The sequence below is a fragment of the Oreochromis niloticus genome, unplaced genomic scaffold, assembly GCF_001858045.2.
Source record: "Oreochromis niloticus isolate F11D_XX unplaced genomic scaffold, O_niloticus_UMD_NMBU tig00001296_pilon, whole genome shotgun sequence".
In the NCBI taxonomy this organism is placed as follows: Eukaryota; Metazoa; Chordata; class Actinopteri; order Cichliformes; family Cichlidae; genus Oreochromis; species Oreochromis niloticus.
This window is the reverse complement of record NW_020327352.1, coordinates 27,466-44,608: the sequence shown is the minus strand read 5'-3', so window position 1 is coordinate 44,608 and position 17,143 is coordinate 27,466. Positions and strand designations below refer to the sequence as shown.

General features: G+C 43.5%; 1 long non-coding RNA gene across 1 annotated transcript; it reads left to right on the top strand.

Annotated features, from left to right (window-relative positions):
• Positions 1–8,999: 8,999 nt before the first annotated feature.
• Positions 9,000–15,960, top strand: LOC109200646 (uncharacterized). The gene is made up of 3 exons (XR_002060805.2): positions 9,000–9,142; positions 9,392–9,449; positions 15,897–15,960. It is a non-coding gene; the product is annotated as an uncharacterized LOC109200646 (long non-coding RNA).
• Positions 15,961–17,143: the final 1,183 nt, after the last annotated feature.

Sequence of the window (17,143 nt, the reverse complement as noted above, 5' to 3'; positions counted from 1 at the left end):
TATTCTATTGTATATATTATTCTATTCTATTTTATTCTATTGTATATAGTATTTTATTTTATTTTATTGTATTTTATTGCATTCCAGTGTTTTCTAATTTCTGCTACATAACTTTGCACTTTTGCTGTAACAAAACAAATTTCCCACCTGTGGGACTAATAAAGGCCATCTTATCTTATCTTATCTTATTTTGATTTCCAAAAAAGAGGACACTTGGCCCAGTCATGAAGAACCTAATAATACTTAATAATACTATTTCCTTAAAGAAAATTTTAACATATTTAAACGATGCCTTCTCTGTGCGGTTAATGAATGGCGAAATAAAAAATGTCATATAGGCTTTTACAAGTCAACAGGTGCAAAAAATTAACTAAAAAACTTCTGGAATTAAATAATGGTACAGAAATAAGGCCTCATCTGTATAAGAAAAATTACCAGTACCGGGACGGTACAAGGGAAATTTCTTTTGCAGTTCGTCTGAAAAGCTGCACTTGCGCTTTACACCCAAGCAAATACATTTACATGATTTCTCTCTCCTGCAGCTGTTTGCGTGTCGAGGAGCCTGTGCCTTCAACACGGAAGTCTCAAATGTCCCAGGAATGGGTGGACCAAAGACCAGCTTTCCAGAGTCATTATTTTGTTTTAGGAGTTTTTTTTTTCATTTTGTTAGACATGGCACAGTTGAAAGTAAAAGACGACCACTCTAATTTGTCATGTGTTGTCATATTTTGATATATTTGATTACTTTTTATTGGTTATATTATATCGGGTAAAAATCACCCGGCATTAGTGAATTAGCTGCAGGAGAGAGAAATCATGTAAATGTATTTGCTCGGGTGTAAATCACCCGGCGATAGTGTTCTAGGGTTAAATTCTGAACATTGCACACTAAATGAGAGGCAAGCTACACACTGAACCATCCACACTAACTAGCCCAAGCATTATATCTGAATAAGTACAAACTATCACAGTATCTCCATTATTTCTAATTTTATGTCAGGAACTCAATAACGTTCACCTCGCTAGGTCAGAGTGTTAGTTTAATAGTACTTCAGTATAAATGTAAAAATAAGAAAAATCTTAGAAAAAAGAACAAAACATTTATCCAGGATTAAAAGAAAAATACATGAAACTTCATGTGATTTTTTTTCTACCTGCCAGATTCTGCTGAGGTCACGCAGGTTGAAGATGTAGTGAAACTTTGCAGGAGACGGTAACATGTGAGGAGAGGGAGAAGATTTCTATTTGACTTCTATTTGACTCTTTAAATTTAATGTATTCAAAAATATATTTGATTTTTGAAATAATCTTAAAATGTTATTCTACAAAATGTGCAGCTATTTAATTTGTTTATTCTCACACATTTAATTATTTATTTATTCCACATTTTGAGTTTGATGGGTGAGGCTGACAGGACTGCCAAAATGAAATAAATAAATACATCATGAAATAATTAATTAAATGTGTCCATAATTAATTAATTAAATGCCATAAATACGCAATTAATTAATTAATTCCAATTTTAATTAATTAATGACACATTTAAATAATTATTTAATGCTGTATTTAATTAATTCATTTTAGCAGTCCTGGCGTTCCATAATAATGAAGCAGTTCATTTTATTTTGTAGATTCAAGCTGCTCTTCATATTTTTGGCCACCAGATGTCACCAGAGAGGACTGTGTTGAAAAGCTTTAAGTAATGAACTGTTTTTCAACACAAGCTTCAGTGTTTCAGAAAGCTTCATTTGGCCATCACCAAATTGAACAGTGCTGCTTGAGATGTTGAAAGCTTGGGATATGTTTTTTATAACCTAACCCTGCTTTAAACCCACGTACAACTTTATCTCTGACCTGTCTCTACTGAGTTCCTCTGGGTTCATGATGCTGTTTGTTCAGTAATGTTCTCTAACAAACTACTGTCCTTCACAGAGCAGGTGTATTTCTAATAAGACTAAATTACACACAGGTGAACTTTATTATCTAATTAGGTGACTTCTGAAGGCAATGATTGTACTGGATTTTATTTAGGGGTATCAGAGTACAGGGGCTGAATACAAATTCACGCCACACTTCTCACATTTTTATTTGCTTAACATTTTGAAAGTCGTGCATCATTTTTGAACCCCTTCACAATTATGTGCTATTTTGTTTTAGTCTGTAACACAAAATCTTAATAAAAAAACCATTAAGGTTTGTGGTTTTAAAGTGACAAAATGTGTAAAAGTCCAAGAATGAATACTTTTTCAAGGCACTGTAGGCTACGTTCAAATAGTCACATTTTCTCTGAAAGGTTCCTACCTGCAGAGGCCTGCTTGGCTACAGTCAATATTCCATTCACAATCAATTCAGCCTGCAATAATTAATCTTTTATGTAACTGTATTCTGCTATCTGCAACCTTAATAATAAATGGTGTTTAATGTGACCACTGGTTAATTGCTAATAGTTAAATGGTAACATGTGCACACGATTATATTTATGATGACTATTTAATACTTCATTGTTGTTGAAACTGGGCCTTTAGTCTTGTTTACTGTTATGAATTTAAACTACTTCAGCTGTGAGTGACAGTAGGAGCTTTGTGTGTCTGTCCGTGTGAAGTTGCGTGTCAGCTGGAGGAGGCAAATAGTATTGCAATTATATATCCTAAATCAATATTAATTCTAAGTGTTAATTCATATCTGAGTGTAGATTTTTTGGCAACCCCAGCATGAATGTTATATTCCCAGGTGTGTCGAGCTGTAACTGTGTAAAGAAGCCTTCAGGAGTATGGGGTGTCTGGCTCATGACTATAGGACATTCAATGCTTATATAACCTTTGCAAGAGCTTGGTCTGCATAACTGGGAATAACTCGGACTCATTCCTGGTGGGTGTGGGACTCTGCCAGGTCTGCCCTTTGTCACTGATTCTGTTCTTAATTTTTATGGACAGAAGTGTAGCGAAGTGGCGAAAAGCTTCCACTTGGGTGGTCTCAGAATCTCATCTCTGCGTTTTGCAGATGATGTGACTCTGTTGGCTTTATCGGCTTTTACGCTCAGCTTTATCGGCTGAGCGTAAAAGAGCGTAAAAGAAAAGCTTTCGATCTACGTCCCTCCCCTCACCTATAGTTGTGAGCTTTGGGTCATGAGCTGAAAGAATGAGATTGCGGATACAAGCAGCTGTTATGACCCCGGTCATGATTTTGTGTGTTGTCTGTGCTCGTCACACGTGAGAGTGGTGTTGTTCGTTCTCTCTGTTGTTTGTGCTTGTGTAAGTTCCAGGTGGAGGCTGACCATTGGTGGAAGACTAAATGAGGCCGGCTATAAATTGGGACCTGTCAAGACTGGTAGCCCCACCTACTTCCTGCTTCCAAATGAGCTGTGCATTTAGTCCTGTGTCTTGTGTTTAGTAGTGTGCTGTGTGACCAAGGTTCTCTGATGAGAAAAGCTTAGTTGCCTTGTATATAGTGTAAATAGACCTATTCTTATTGATCTGTGGCTGTAGGGGTGGAAGGGATAAAACACAGAAAAACATGAAGGAGATTTTCCTGAGCTCTACCCACATTGGTGCCGTGAGCCGTCAATCAACAGGTTGGATGGTGGACTCCACTCAGCGACGTGGGGCCAGTTTCAGCGCTGCACATTTGTGATTTATTGTTGTTCTTTCTACAATTTTTTTTAAGGAACAATATAGCATTTTTGTTGTATTCTAGTCGCGGTGATGGACATCACAGAGGAGGGATCGAGTACTCCTGATGTTGTTGGTAGGGGTAGGGGTTTGTTATGTTCCCCTTTGCTGTTGCGTTATGACACTCCTGTTAGTGGGCGTGGTTTTATTAGGGGGGATAGTCAGAGGATCCCAGGGTCCCAGTCTAGTGAAGGGGTTGTTGTCCCTCCCCCTAGCTCTGTGTCACACATGTCTCAGAACAACAGTTCACCTTCTCCCGACCCAGATACTATTGCCACGGAGATTGTGAGTCAGATGGGGGATGTGATCCAGCTGGTTGGTCAGAGGGTAGCACAGAGTATCTTAACCCAGCTCAGCCCGTCTGCTAGTACCCCTTTACCTGCACCTAATGCCACATCTTCCTGTGCTGTGTCCTCTACACCTGCTGTTGATGCTGCGCCTGTGCAGTTTGTGTCCCACAGGAAGCTTAAGGACCCACCATGCTTCAGAGGGGATGGTTCTGATCTCATTTCTGTGAGAGAGTGGGAGGATCTGATGAGAGCCTTTATAAAGCTGGGGAGTCTGAGATCTGAAGAACAAGCTGAAGAGATGCTTGTTCATTTGAGAGGCAAGGCTAAGGATGTGGTCCAGGTCGGCATTAGAAACAGTGTCGTAGATGTCACACGTGATCCTGAGGCTATTTATGGAATCCTGAGGAGACACTTTGACTCTGCTCAATGCTCACCTCTTCCACTGGCAGACTTCTACACCACTCTCCCAGAGAAAGGTGAAAGTGCATATGATTACTGGCTTAGGCTGCACCGTGTTGTTGATCTTGCTGTTGAGCGTCTGAAGGAACGAGGACAGGCATTGGGTAGCCCCAGCACTGAGGTCACCCGAATGTTCATCAAAAACTGTCCCTCTCCTGAGCTTGCCGTGATCTTTAGATCAAAGACAATTGATAAATGGACAGCCCACGAGGTCCAGGAAATCCTATGTGAGTCCCACTCTGGAGGAACGTTGAATTCAAGCTGCATGACAACTGGGAGAGTTGCTATGAATGCACAGCAGATATCAGCAGCATTGCCTGCCCAGCCAACAGAGAAACACATTCAGCCACAGTCGACAGATTCTGCTACTTTGGAGTGGCTCATAGGCATGCTTGAGAAGGTTCTTCTGCAAGGATCCTTTCAGCCTGGGTTGACCACGCGGCCTAATCCCAGACGTTCCAGGATTGAGGGCCTACATGATAAACCCTGCTCCGTCTGTCATGATATGTCTCATACAGCTTTCAAGCACTGCCGAGATCACAAACTCTGTTTTCTCTGCCACTCACCTGACCACGCCAGGTGTGCTTGTCCTAGATCCTCATCATCTTCTGTCCCTCAACAGTCGGAAAACTAGTTGATCCACATTTGAGGGAGGACGGTGTGGATCATCTGAGTGACTCTCCCAGCTGCGACAGTGATGACCTGGAATCCATGTATGAATCTCTGTGTTCTGCTTCGCCGCCTGGTATGACAGTTGTCTTCCAAATCACGCAAAGAATTAAGAAATCTGACAGTTTGTTTTACACAACTGTGGGAACTGTGGGTGGAGTTTCACTGAGAGCCATGATCGACAGCGGCTCTATGTCGTGCTCTATTAGTGAGGCTGCTGTTACGCGGCTTTTACAGCCCTGCCCTGATCTGAAGTTCGAACCAGCGAATGACATTGTTGTTGTTGGTGCTGGGGGTCACCAGATCCAACCGAAAGCAGTTTTTGATTTGGAAGTGACTATTTATGGTTTCAAGCTGCTCATCCCCACGCTGGTTATTCCAGGCCAAAGTGATGACATGATTATTGGCAGTAACGCTATTAAGTCGTTGATTCATGTGATGAAGAATACAGATGAGTACTGGAGGCTTCTGTCTATTTCAGGTGATGTCACCAATGATGACTGTAGCCAGTTTTTATCCATGCTTTCCAATGTTGAGCGTTGGAGGGGGGGTGCCTGATAAGATTGGCACAGTGAAGTTGAGACAGCGTGTTACGCTGGAACCTCTTCAGGAACACCTTGTGTGGGGTAAATTACCTCCCTCGTCACCTCTATCAGCAGGCTGCACTGTTATTGTTGAGCCTACACAGTCAAGATGTAGACCCAGAGACATCCTGGTTGGCCGTTCCATCTCTTCACTGTGGGGTGACAAATGGGTTCCCCTCAAGCTGATTAACTCCAGCAACAAGCGTGTGACTCTGAGGAAGAACTGTAAAATCGCTGATGTCTACCCTTGTATCACGGTTGAAGAGCTGTCGCCTCCTGAAAAGATCATGGCTAACAGCCACTCTTTTGAACAGGGTCTGTTGAACAAAGGAAGGAACTTTTGCACAGACTAGGACTACAAGACTTGGACTTAGACAGTTGTGAGGTGTCTGACAGATGGAAAGATCAGCTTCTGCAGCTTGTGGAAAAGTATGAGTCTATCTTTTCTAGGGATAAAATGGACTGTGGAGAAGCTGCTGATTTTGTCCACAAAATACACCTTGTGGATGAGAGGCCTTTTCGTTTGCCTTATCGTAGAGTGCCGCCGAGTCAGTATGAGAAGTTGAGAACTGCTCTAAATGAGATGGAAGAAAGGGACATAATCCGAAAGTCAAACAGTGAGTATGCATCGCCGCTGGTGTTGGTGTGGAAGAAGGATGGCAGCCTGCACATTTGCACTGATTTCAGATGGCTCAATGCAAAGACTGCTAAAGACGCGCACCCGCTACCACATCAAGCCGACACCCTGGCTGCTCTCAGTGGAAATCTTTTCTTTTCAACAATGGATTTGACCTCTGGATTTTACAATGTGCCTCTCTACGAGCCTCACAAGAAATACACAGCATTCTCCTCACCCTTTGGTCTCCATGAGTACAACCGGATGCCTCAGGGCCTGTCGAACAGTCCAGCGACCTTCATGCGAATGATGATGTCAATCTTTGGTGACGAGAATTTCAGCAGCTTGCTTTGTTACTTGGACGACTTGATGGTGTTTGCGCCTGACGAGGTGACCGCCCTTCAACGTCTTGAGATGGTCTTTTCTCGGTTGAGAAGTCACAACCTTAAGCTGGCCCCTAAGAAATGCCATCTTCTTAAGAGGTCAGTTAAATTTCTTGGACATGTCATTTGTGCGGATGGTGTGAGAACTGATCCAGACAAGGTTAACACTATTACCAACATTAGGGAGGAACAGCTTATGGAGAGCGATGGTGTGACTCCCTCCCAGAAGAAGATCCGATCCTTCTTAGGAATGATCCTTTGTTACCAACATTTCATTCCTGATTGTTCTGCGAAGGCCAAGCCCCAGTTCAGGTTACTTTCGGGACGACAGGCAAATCCTCGTGGGAGGAAAGGAAGGATGCCCAAGAAGCAACTTTCTGCCAAGCCATCTCTGAAACAAAGTGACTGGACATCAGCGTGTCGCACATCATTCCAAACGCTCAAGATGGAACTGGCTAATGTTGTCACCCTGGCTCATCCCAATTTTAATGAGCCTTTCATCCTTGCAGTCAATGCCTCCTTTGATGGCATCGGGGCAGTACTCTCACAAGTTTCTCCTGGCGAGACAGTGGCTCGACCTGTTGCCTTTGCCAGCAAGACATTGTCACGGTCTCAGATGAACTACCCAGCGCACAGACTAGAGTTCTTGGTGCTTAAATGGGCCGTGTGTGACAAGTTCAGCCACTGGCTAAACACAACGCAGGTTGTGGGATGATTTCTTTTGTGTTTATGACTTTCCTAAGAGGATTCATTCGGATCAGGGATCAAATTTTGAAAGCAAACTGTTGAAGGACCTCTTAGAGATGGCAGGTGTGCAGAAATCGCATACTACGCCATACCATCCTATGGGTAATGGGGTCACTGAACGGTTCAACAGGACACTTGGGAATATGCTGAGGACTCTCCCTCCAACAGCCAAGGCTAGGTGGCCTCAGATGTTACGCACTCTCACGTTCTGCTACAATTGCACAGTGCATGAGACGACTGGTTTGGCCCTCTTTTATGTCATGTTTGGGCGAGTTCCACGCCTCCCTATTGACATAATGTTCCAACATGTGCTTAAGAATGATGATGTGATCAGCCAACATGAGTTCGTCTCACGGTTGCAGAAAGACCTGTTTGATGCCTCACAGATTGCCCAGAACCATGCTTTTCATGAGCAAGCGCGCCATGCCAGACTCTACAACCGTAAAGTCAAAGGCTCACCTCTGGCTGTAGGTGACAGAGTGTTGTTGGCCAATCGTGGTGAAAGGGGAAAAAGAAAGTTAGCCGACAAGTGGGATCCCACACCTTATGATGTTGTGTCAGTTCGGTCTGGGATCAATGTGTACAGGATAAGAGAGAGCCATACAGGCAAGGAAAAAGTTGTACACAGAGACCTCCTTCTTCCTGTTAACTTCCTGGGCATAGGTGTGGAGGGGAGCCCGGCCTCCCTTGTTGACTTGGGAAGAGAGAATCCGAATAATGGAGATGACCAAGGGTCTGTGCAGTCACCACAGACAGATCATTTTGACAGGACACTGGACTGGCTACTGAAAACGCCAGAGATACAGGGTCTCGCTGATGATGAGCCGGTGGCGGTGGAAGGTTCCCTCAACGTGAGACGCCATTCTCTCTGCGATGTGGACCCCGGCAGTGGTTCTATCACAGCGGAGGACCCAACCCCTGAAGTGTTTGAAAACTCTATTAGAGAGTCCCCCTTGCCTGCTCCCGTGATCAGTGATGCTGCTCTCCATCGGAGTTCTGAACCTGTTGCTGTGGCTCCTGTGGCTCCCATAGCTGATGTTAACTTAGATGTTGCTATTTGCACACAGCCTCAGGGTATTCAGGCGGGCTTGGATGGGCTAGCTACCACTAGGTATGGGAGGAGTGTTAGGCCTCCCAAGAGACTGATTTGTGAGATGGCGGCGCAGAAAGTTGAGGAAACTCCTTCTGTTTCAGGGTCAGTTTTTGCGTTTCTGACTAGTATGTTTTAGATTTAAAGGACTTAACTTGGGTTCATGTATCTTTTGACCTATTTTTTTTTGTGGTCCAGGATGTGATTTTGGGGTATTATTTTGTGTGCTTTTATATGTGATGTTAAGGAGGTGTAGATGGCATCTTCTCTAGTCTGTCGAAGGTATTGGGCTTGGTACCACCCAATGCCTTGACACTTTTATATAAAAGGATTCTGTATCAACAACGATGAACATTAGTGTATTGATTTCACATTAAAGCACCTGCTGTTCATTGTTTCTTTTGTTTCTGGCCCTTTATACTCCCTTGAACTGGCTTGGAGTTTAACAGAATTTAAGGGGGGTGTATGTAACGATGTAAAAGAATGAATATGTTGTTAAATTCCTGTTAAACTTGGGATTGCAACCATGGGTTTATCTTGAAACTTTTATTTTGAAAATCCACAGCGGAAGTCTGCTACTGGTAAACTGGTTTTCCCTAAGCTTATCCCGTTAGTAGCAAGGAAGCTTTTGCTGTGGTAAGTTCTTTCCCAGTCTGCCGTGACTGAACATGAGTTTAAAACATATTAGAAGATCCTCATTGAGGTTAACATGACAGTACATTAACAGCATGAACTGTCCATACAGTAGCATCTGAGTAGATTTCAGTTTTATGATCTTGTTTTCCAATTAGTGGGTTAGACGTTAGGAAAAATGGACACGTTGAGCTAGCGGCTAACAGCTAGAGGAGACTGTCGTGTCTAATAATTTGAAACTTCTCTAGATAGTTTGGGCGGAATGCTGTTGCCTGAAACCCATGGTTATTCATATCCCATGTTATTGCAGGTATGTGTATTTTGAAACATGTATTTGATTGAGCGGCAGACTAACTCTGTTAAGAAACACTGCTTATTAAGTTTTGCCCAGTAGATGGCAGCATTGTTCCATTTAATATTGTACATGAAAGGAAATTTTGGCTTTGGTCTGGAAGTTTATTTATTTTCACATGAATGTGCATTTAAGTGAATTAATTTCTCTTTTTTACCTAAACCTCAATGCAGTAATATTTTTATTTTATTTTCCGTAATAAGTTTTGTTGCTATTTTATTTTTCAATCAATATTTGGTTTTTATTTATTTTAAGAAAACTAAGAGTTCCACTATACGATCATTAGCTTATCCGTTAGTAGCAAGGAAGCTTTTTTTTTTTTTTTTTTTTTTTTTTTGTCTGTCCCATTTGGTTCTTTAGCCGTCAAAATTGTTGTCTGAAGACCAACAAGGATACCAAATGGATTTATTTTGCCAAATGGATCATCATGGCATTGCCGTATTGGTCCATTTGATCAAACTTTGTTGTTATTATTTACTTTATTTTCAGTTGTTACAGATGGGACAGACATGACTGGGGGATAGGAAAGGGAGAAAGAAAGAGAGGAAGGAAAAGAAAAACAGAAGGGAAGAGGGACGGTGAGAAAGGGCACTTACAAAGACAAAGAGAAAAAAAAATCCTGGATCACCTGTTGAGAGAAAAAGAAGAGAAAACAAGCAAAAAAAACAAAGCAACATACTAAACACAACACCATCACAGTAATCTAGCTAAGTGTGAACAGCAGTAAATACTAAATATTGAACGTTGTTGTGCAGCACGCAGGACAGACAGCGCACAATGTGCTTTGAAGTAGCAGCTAAGAAAGGTGTAGTTTATGTCTACGAACAGTGAACACCCGTGTGCACACCTGTGTGGATGAGCGCGCTTGTATACAAAAGGTTTCCCCATGTAATGGTCTGTTAGAGGGTGTGGAGGGCCATAGCCCCGTCCCCCAGGGCATGAAGCAGGCATGGAGGGGAGCCAGGCTCCAGACATCCAGAGGCCCCAGAGTGCAAGAGCCCAAGGAGTACGACCGGAGGGGCATCCGTGCCACCCTCCTGGGAAGGGCTGAGGAGATCCCCAGACGAGGGGTCACCCAGTAGCCACGGAGCAGAAGCCAGAGGAGGCTGCACCGGCGTGCCCGCCGGCTCTGCAGGCAGCCAGCTGTGCCAGAGTGATCCGAGTTGCAGGCCCCGAGGCCAGAGGCCCGAGGGCCCCCTTTGCCCCGGAAGAGGCCTGACCGAGCGACAGGCACCAGGCCCCGCCAAGTAGCCACCGGGAGTGAGCTGGTGCATACCTGAGCGCCCAGCCCCGGACACCAAGAACCACCAATGCACCAACCCCTGAGGGCATCAGTTACCGGCAGGGAGTGTGGTGAGGGGAGATAGGCCTCCACACTTGGAGGGCCTGGGAGTACCCAGGGAGGTGGAGTCTAAGACCCGACCTGACATATAGACACAGACAAACAGGCACACACAGACATAAACATGCTTTCCCACCCTCATGCACACATATACAAACACTCAGCACTCACCCAACGTAGGGATAGACATACATGGACATGTACACACAATCACACTCCCCAAACATACTCTATACCCCGGGTCCAGGTACCCTCACCCCCAGAGGGGGAAACGGCACCCAGACCCAAGAGATGTGACCCTTTCCCCCGGGGTGGAGGCAAGCAGACCGCCCCAGGCTCCGCAGCAGCAGGGAGGCCAATCGGACAGCCAACACCTCCTCCCAGTCCCCCGCCCCGATGGCTAGTAGAGAATGGGGGTGTGTGAAGACCCCATACCTCCCTCCTCCTGCTCATGTGTAGTGTTGCTGCGTGTTGTTCTAAAGTGCATTTAAAACAAGGGAGGGCATGGTGCTGCTGCCAGAGAGCAGCAGGTGTTAGCATGGCCCCTCCCGAGAACCCTCAATGTCTACATGGATTTAAAATTGACAGGTGGGCACCGGCGCCAGAGGTAGGGTTGAAAACACAGACCGTCCACTGGACGCCGTTAACGTGGTCACCCTCAAGGCCCTATATGTATGTGTGTGTTATGAGAGTGTGAATAATGTGGATGTCTAAGTTGTGGAATAAAATTGAGGCACAGGTGGCCAGAAGGGGACAGAGGGGGGGGGGGATGCCTCCCCTGCACCCTGGTGACACACCCGCACCCCAAGGCCCTACCTGTGTGGGTGGGTGTGGTGGAGCGGGAAGAGGGAGGCAGCCGGGGATGGGGAGGAAAAGAAGGGAGGGGCAAGATGCCCCTCCTTAGGGCCAGCTCCCCTGCTGACCCCAGTAGGCACCCCCGTCCTCTGGTACCTACCAAGGCAAGGGAGCCCAGGCCCATCCAGACCGGGGCCTACGGCAGCAGCACCGCCAAGCCCCACAGGACCTGGGGAAGCCCACCCTACCCCACCGCAGAGGAAACTATACCCACCCCAACATTCAATCATCTCCAGACTACACAAGACAACAGACACCCAGGTTAGGTTTATTCTCCACCTCTCCTGTGTCTCTCCCCCACCTGCATAGTGGACTTCTGCAAGGATGGAACAACCTCCCTGCCAGTTGAAGAGCCCCCCAGTTAGGCCGATGCACCAGAGGCCCCCTGCGCCAGGGCTGAGCCCCCGTGCACCCACCCGCCCACAACCTCGGCGACACACCGACGAGGACCGAAGCCCCCAAGGCCTAACCAGAGCCCCATCACGGAGACGAAGCACCCCCGAACCCCAAGCCCCCACGCCTGCCCCGGATCCACTCAGGGGCAGCCAGGCTACCAGGCCAGTAACCTACGTCCGCCAGTACAGACCATCCCCCAGCCCCACTGCACGCAGCCACGAGGAGAACACCCTCTAAGAGTGACCAGAGCCACTAACCAGGTTATGACCACAACCCCGCAGGTTGAGCCCTCCAGGGATAACGTCTCTAGGGGTTCTCTTGGCGCCCTAAGCCCGTTCCAACCTCCACATCAACCACAATAGCGAAGGCAGGACCAAACCATGACCCCCCACCCCCACTAGGTGATGAAGCCGATCAAAGGAGCCCAAAGGGATTGATCAAATGTGGTGGCAGAGGCTGTATCAAGATTAATGTGATCTATTAGATGGTTTTCATATTGATTAGAATTAAGATTATTTTTATTTTTCCAGTTAAGGAGGACCGTTTTCTTGGCAATGCACAGGGCTGTAAAAACAATGTGGGCTGTGTTTATTTCTGCAGTGACCTCATCCAAGTTGCTCAGCAAGCACACTAAAGGGGAGGCTGGAATGTTACATTTCAGACACTTTGATAAGTCTTCACATATCTCGCGCCAAAACTTCTGCACTGGTGGACAGAACCAAAGGGCGTGGATGTAATTGTCTGGTGTATTGCCTTGACAGTGTGAGCAGTTGTTGGAAGATGTAAAGCCCATCTTGAACATCCGATGACCAGTATAGTGCACTCTATGTAGTATTTTGTATTGTATTAATCGCAGACTGGGATTTTTAGTCAATTTAAATGTTTTTAAGCATATCTGAGACCAGAAGTTTTGGTCTAAGCTTACTGATAAATCTGCTTCCCACTTTGCAATAGGAAGGGATATTGATTCATCTATTTTAGAAAGTGTTCTGTATCTTTTAGATAATAATTTGGGGGATTTAAGAGTAAGAAAGTGTACCGCACTTGGTGGTGTTTGTAATTCAGCTTGACTGAGGTTAAATCTCTTTTTTACTATGGATTTAATTTGTTGATATTCTAAAAATCTTTTCTTGTTGATCCCATATTGTGTAACTAGTCTGTCAAATGGAATAAATTCTGTTCCCTCTAATATATGTTCTAAGTATTTAATTCCTTTACAACTCCATTCTGGAAAATTAATCATATTATTGTTTTGTAATATGTCAGGGTTGTTCCAGATAGGTGTACGTTTGCATGGGATTAATGAGGACGCTGTCATTTTTAGAAACTCCCACCATGCTGTCAGAGAAGAGCTGATGTTGATGCTTTTAAAGCATTCATGTCTTTTGATGTTTGAGCTGATAAATAGTAGGTCTGAAATTTCTAGATTATTACATAGTGCCTGTTCTACATCTAGCCAGGGCTCATCTAAGAAGCTGTGTTTAAACCATCTAGAGATGAACTGAAGCCTGTTGGCTAAAAAATAGTGATTAATAGTGAAGTTAGGCAGATCTAATCCTCCTTTATCCTTGGTCCTTTGTAATGCTTTTAAGCTGATACGTGGGGGTTTGTCTTTCCAAAGGAATTTAGAAATACATGAGTCTAGAGATCTGAACCAATCTTGTGATGGCTTATTTGGGATCATTGAAAACAAGTAGTTTATTTTTGGCAAGACCATCATTTTTATAGCGGCAACCCTTCCCATGAGTGATATGGGTAAAGATTTCCATCTAGCCAGATCGCTTTCTAATGTCTTTAAAAGCGGGATGTGGTTTAATTTAGTTAATTCTGAAAGCTTAGGAGAGACATTAATACCTAAATATTTTATATTTCCAGATTGCAGTGGTGTAGGAGAAGAATTATTGAAGGAGCAATTAATCGGAAGAACTGTAGATTTTGACCAGCTGATTGAATAATCTGAGACTCTTGAGAAAGAATTTATCAATTCAATCACCCCAGAGATATTGGTTTGTGAGTTTTGGAGAAAAAGTAACACATCATCCGCATAAAGGCTGATTTTATGTTCTACATTCTTGCATTTTATGCCCTTAATTACTGAATTCTGTCTAATTGCTGCTGCTAGTGGCTCAATAAAAAGTGCAAACAGTGAAGGGGAGAGTGGGCATCCCTGCCTGGTGCCCCTCAGGAGACAGAAGCTGGAGGATGTTTGGTCATTTGTTCTGACACAAGCTGTTGGGGAATTATATAATATTTTTAACCAGTTTATGAAAGAAGATCCAAAACCAAATTTATGTAAAGTTGCAAATAGAAATTTCCAGTTAACTCTGTCAAACGCTTTTTCTGCATCAAGAGACAATATTATGGTTTCAATGTTTTTACTGCATGAGTAGTCTGTTAAATTAAGTAATCTACGTGTATTTGTTGATGAGTGCCTACCTTTTATGAAACCAGTTTGGTCAGGATGAATTAAGAGGGGGGTCATTTTCTCTAATCTCTTTGAGAGAGCTTTGCAGATTATTTTGAGGTCTACATTAATAAGGGATATTGGACGATAGCTTGAGGGATATACAGGGTCTTTGCCTGGTTTTAGTAAGAGACTTCATATTTAGTAAGAGTTCATATTTGGTGGTAGTCTGCCCTTTTCTTTGATTTCCAACAACGTTCTGTGAAAAACTGGTGCTAGAATCGTCCAGAATTCTTTGTAGAATTCTGCAGGGAAGCCGTCTGGACCTGGAGCCTTATTATTGGGCATACTTATCAGGGCTTCCTGGAGTTCACCTGGCGTCGGTGGCGAATCCAGTGCCATTGCTTGGGTGTCTAATAATTTTGGAAGAGTTATGTTGTCCAGAAACTGATCAATTTCGTTTTTAGATGGGTTTATTTGTGGTGTATATAAAGTTTCATAGAAATCCCTAAAAATTTTGTTTATTTTTTTAAGATCATATATTGTATTCCCAGATAAATCTTTAACAGCACATATAGTTGTTTTTTCTTTATTGATTTTTAACTGGTTAGCAAGAAATTGTCCGGATTTGTTACCGTGTTCATAATTTTGCAGGCAAAGTCTTTGTACTAAGAATTTAGTCTTTTTATTAATAATTTCATTTAATTCTAGTTTTGTTTTGCGTATTTTGTTTAATATTTCTTGATCTTGGTGTGATACATAGGCTTTTTCTAAGGATTTGATGTTTTTTTCTAGTTCTTGAATATTTTTGTTTTCTTCTTTCTTCTTATGTGATGAGAAAGAGATTATTTTACCTCTCATCACGGCTTTCCCTGCTTCCCAGAGGACAGATGCTGATGTTCCAGGAATGTCATTAAAGTCTAAATATGAAGTCCATTCTTTTTTAAAGTATTTGATAAACTCTTCATCTTTGAGCAGCGATGTATTAAATCTCCAGTTTTTACTTGGTGTGGTATTATTCTTGTGCATTAGTGTTAAAGATACAGGAGCATGATCGCTGACAGCTATAGGATGAATCTCAGTGTCTGAAATGTCACTCAGCAGTGAGCTGCTGACCAAAAAATAATCCAGACGAGAGTAGGAGTGATGAACATGTGAGAAGAAAGAATATTCCTTACTGTTGGGGTGGAGGGAGCGCCATGCATCGCAAAGGCCAAAGTCGCTCATATACTGTTTGATTATATCTGTGGACTGCCAGTTATGCTGAGTTCCTGCTGTATTGAGCCTATCCATTTCTTCATTTAGTCCCAGGTTGAGGTCGCCTCCAAGAACAAGGAAGCTTTTGCTGTGTTTGGGCGGAATGCTGTTGCCTGAAACCCATGGTTATTCATATCCCATGTTATTGCAGAGACCCACAAGAGGGGAATAAACCACATCTGAGCTCTACCCATCTCGAGTCCAGAGAGTTTTACTCTTATAGCACCGGAGATAGAGACTGAGCGGAGTTACACTGGTTCAGTCAATATTGTTTGGAGAGAGATAAAAACCTGCAGCTTCAGAATCAGCGCAAAACGGGCGTAAACACAAAGCGCGGACCCGCTGACGCATCAGAATCAGCGAGCTGTCGGCTTTCAGCCCTGACCGTGTCCGTGCCATCGGGTGAGAAAGTCACATCTCGCTGATTCTGATCCGTCGCCGGGTCCGCGCTTCGTGTTTACGTCTTTGTGCAGAATCCGTGTTCCTGCTCTCATTTACTGTTTTAGCTGTTTGGTGGTTGTTGAAATTTTTTGAGATTTAACCTGAGATTCTGGCGTTTCGGGCAAAATAAATTTATATAAAAAAATCGATTCAGGATTTAATGAATCGATATCACGTTATCCAAGCTAGAATAGATTTTAATCGATAAATCAATAATCAAAAAACACCCCTAGGGTAAATGTATGTATTTGTTTGTAGTAGTTCTTTACTCTTCCCTCCTGTCTTTTTTCATTTTGTCTTTGTCAAAAGAATCGCACAACCAGAAAGACCAGAACACTGAGAGAAAGTGAAGAAGAAGAAGCAAGCACAAGTCTATTCAACAGAGTGCGACACCGTGTGTGCAAAAGAGGGTAGTACAGCTATAATAGCACTGCAGGTCACTCCCCAGCCCTGGTGGAACTGATACTAGATATTAGAAGGAATATATTAAAAAAAAACAAGGACAATTCATTAATAAATTAATTCAAAAATAAGAAATACAATTTGAGGATTGGAACCACAGTTGGAGGAAGCAATTTTCTGCAAGGACGAAGAGAAATGGTAACTGGATTAATTCTTTGTTAAGGGATTTTAGGATTTTAGGATTTTTATTATGTTATGCTCAAAAGTACATTTCATTATCTAGATGTGTTTGCTCTTTCAGTATTCAGCTTAAATGGGGAAGTTACGCTCTGTGCAGACTCAACAGGAAGCCTGCACGCAGCACAGTTCTATTTTATCTCTTCCTGTACGTCTCTGAGAATGCTATGAATAAAGGCTGACAACTGTTGCAGGGTGCGAGTCTCCATGAGTCTCGCCCGTGTACACGCCAACCTGTCTGTCTGAGTGTCTTTATTCTGACCTGAGTTGCAATACAGGAAAACTCCTGACATTTCTTGGTCCTTCGAACCAGATGGG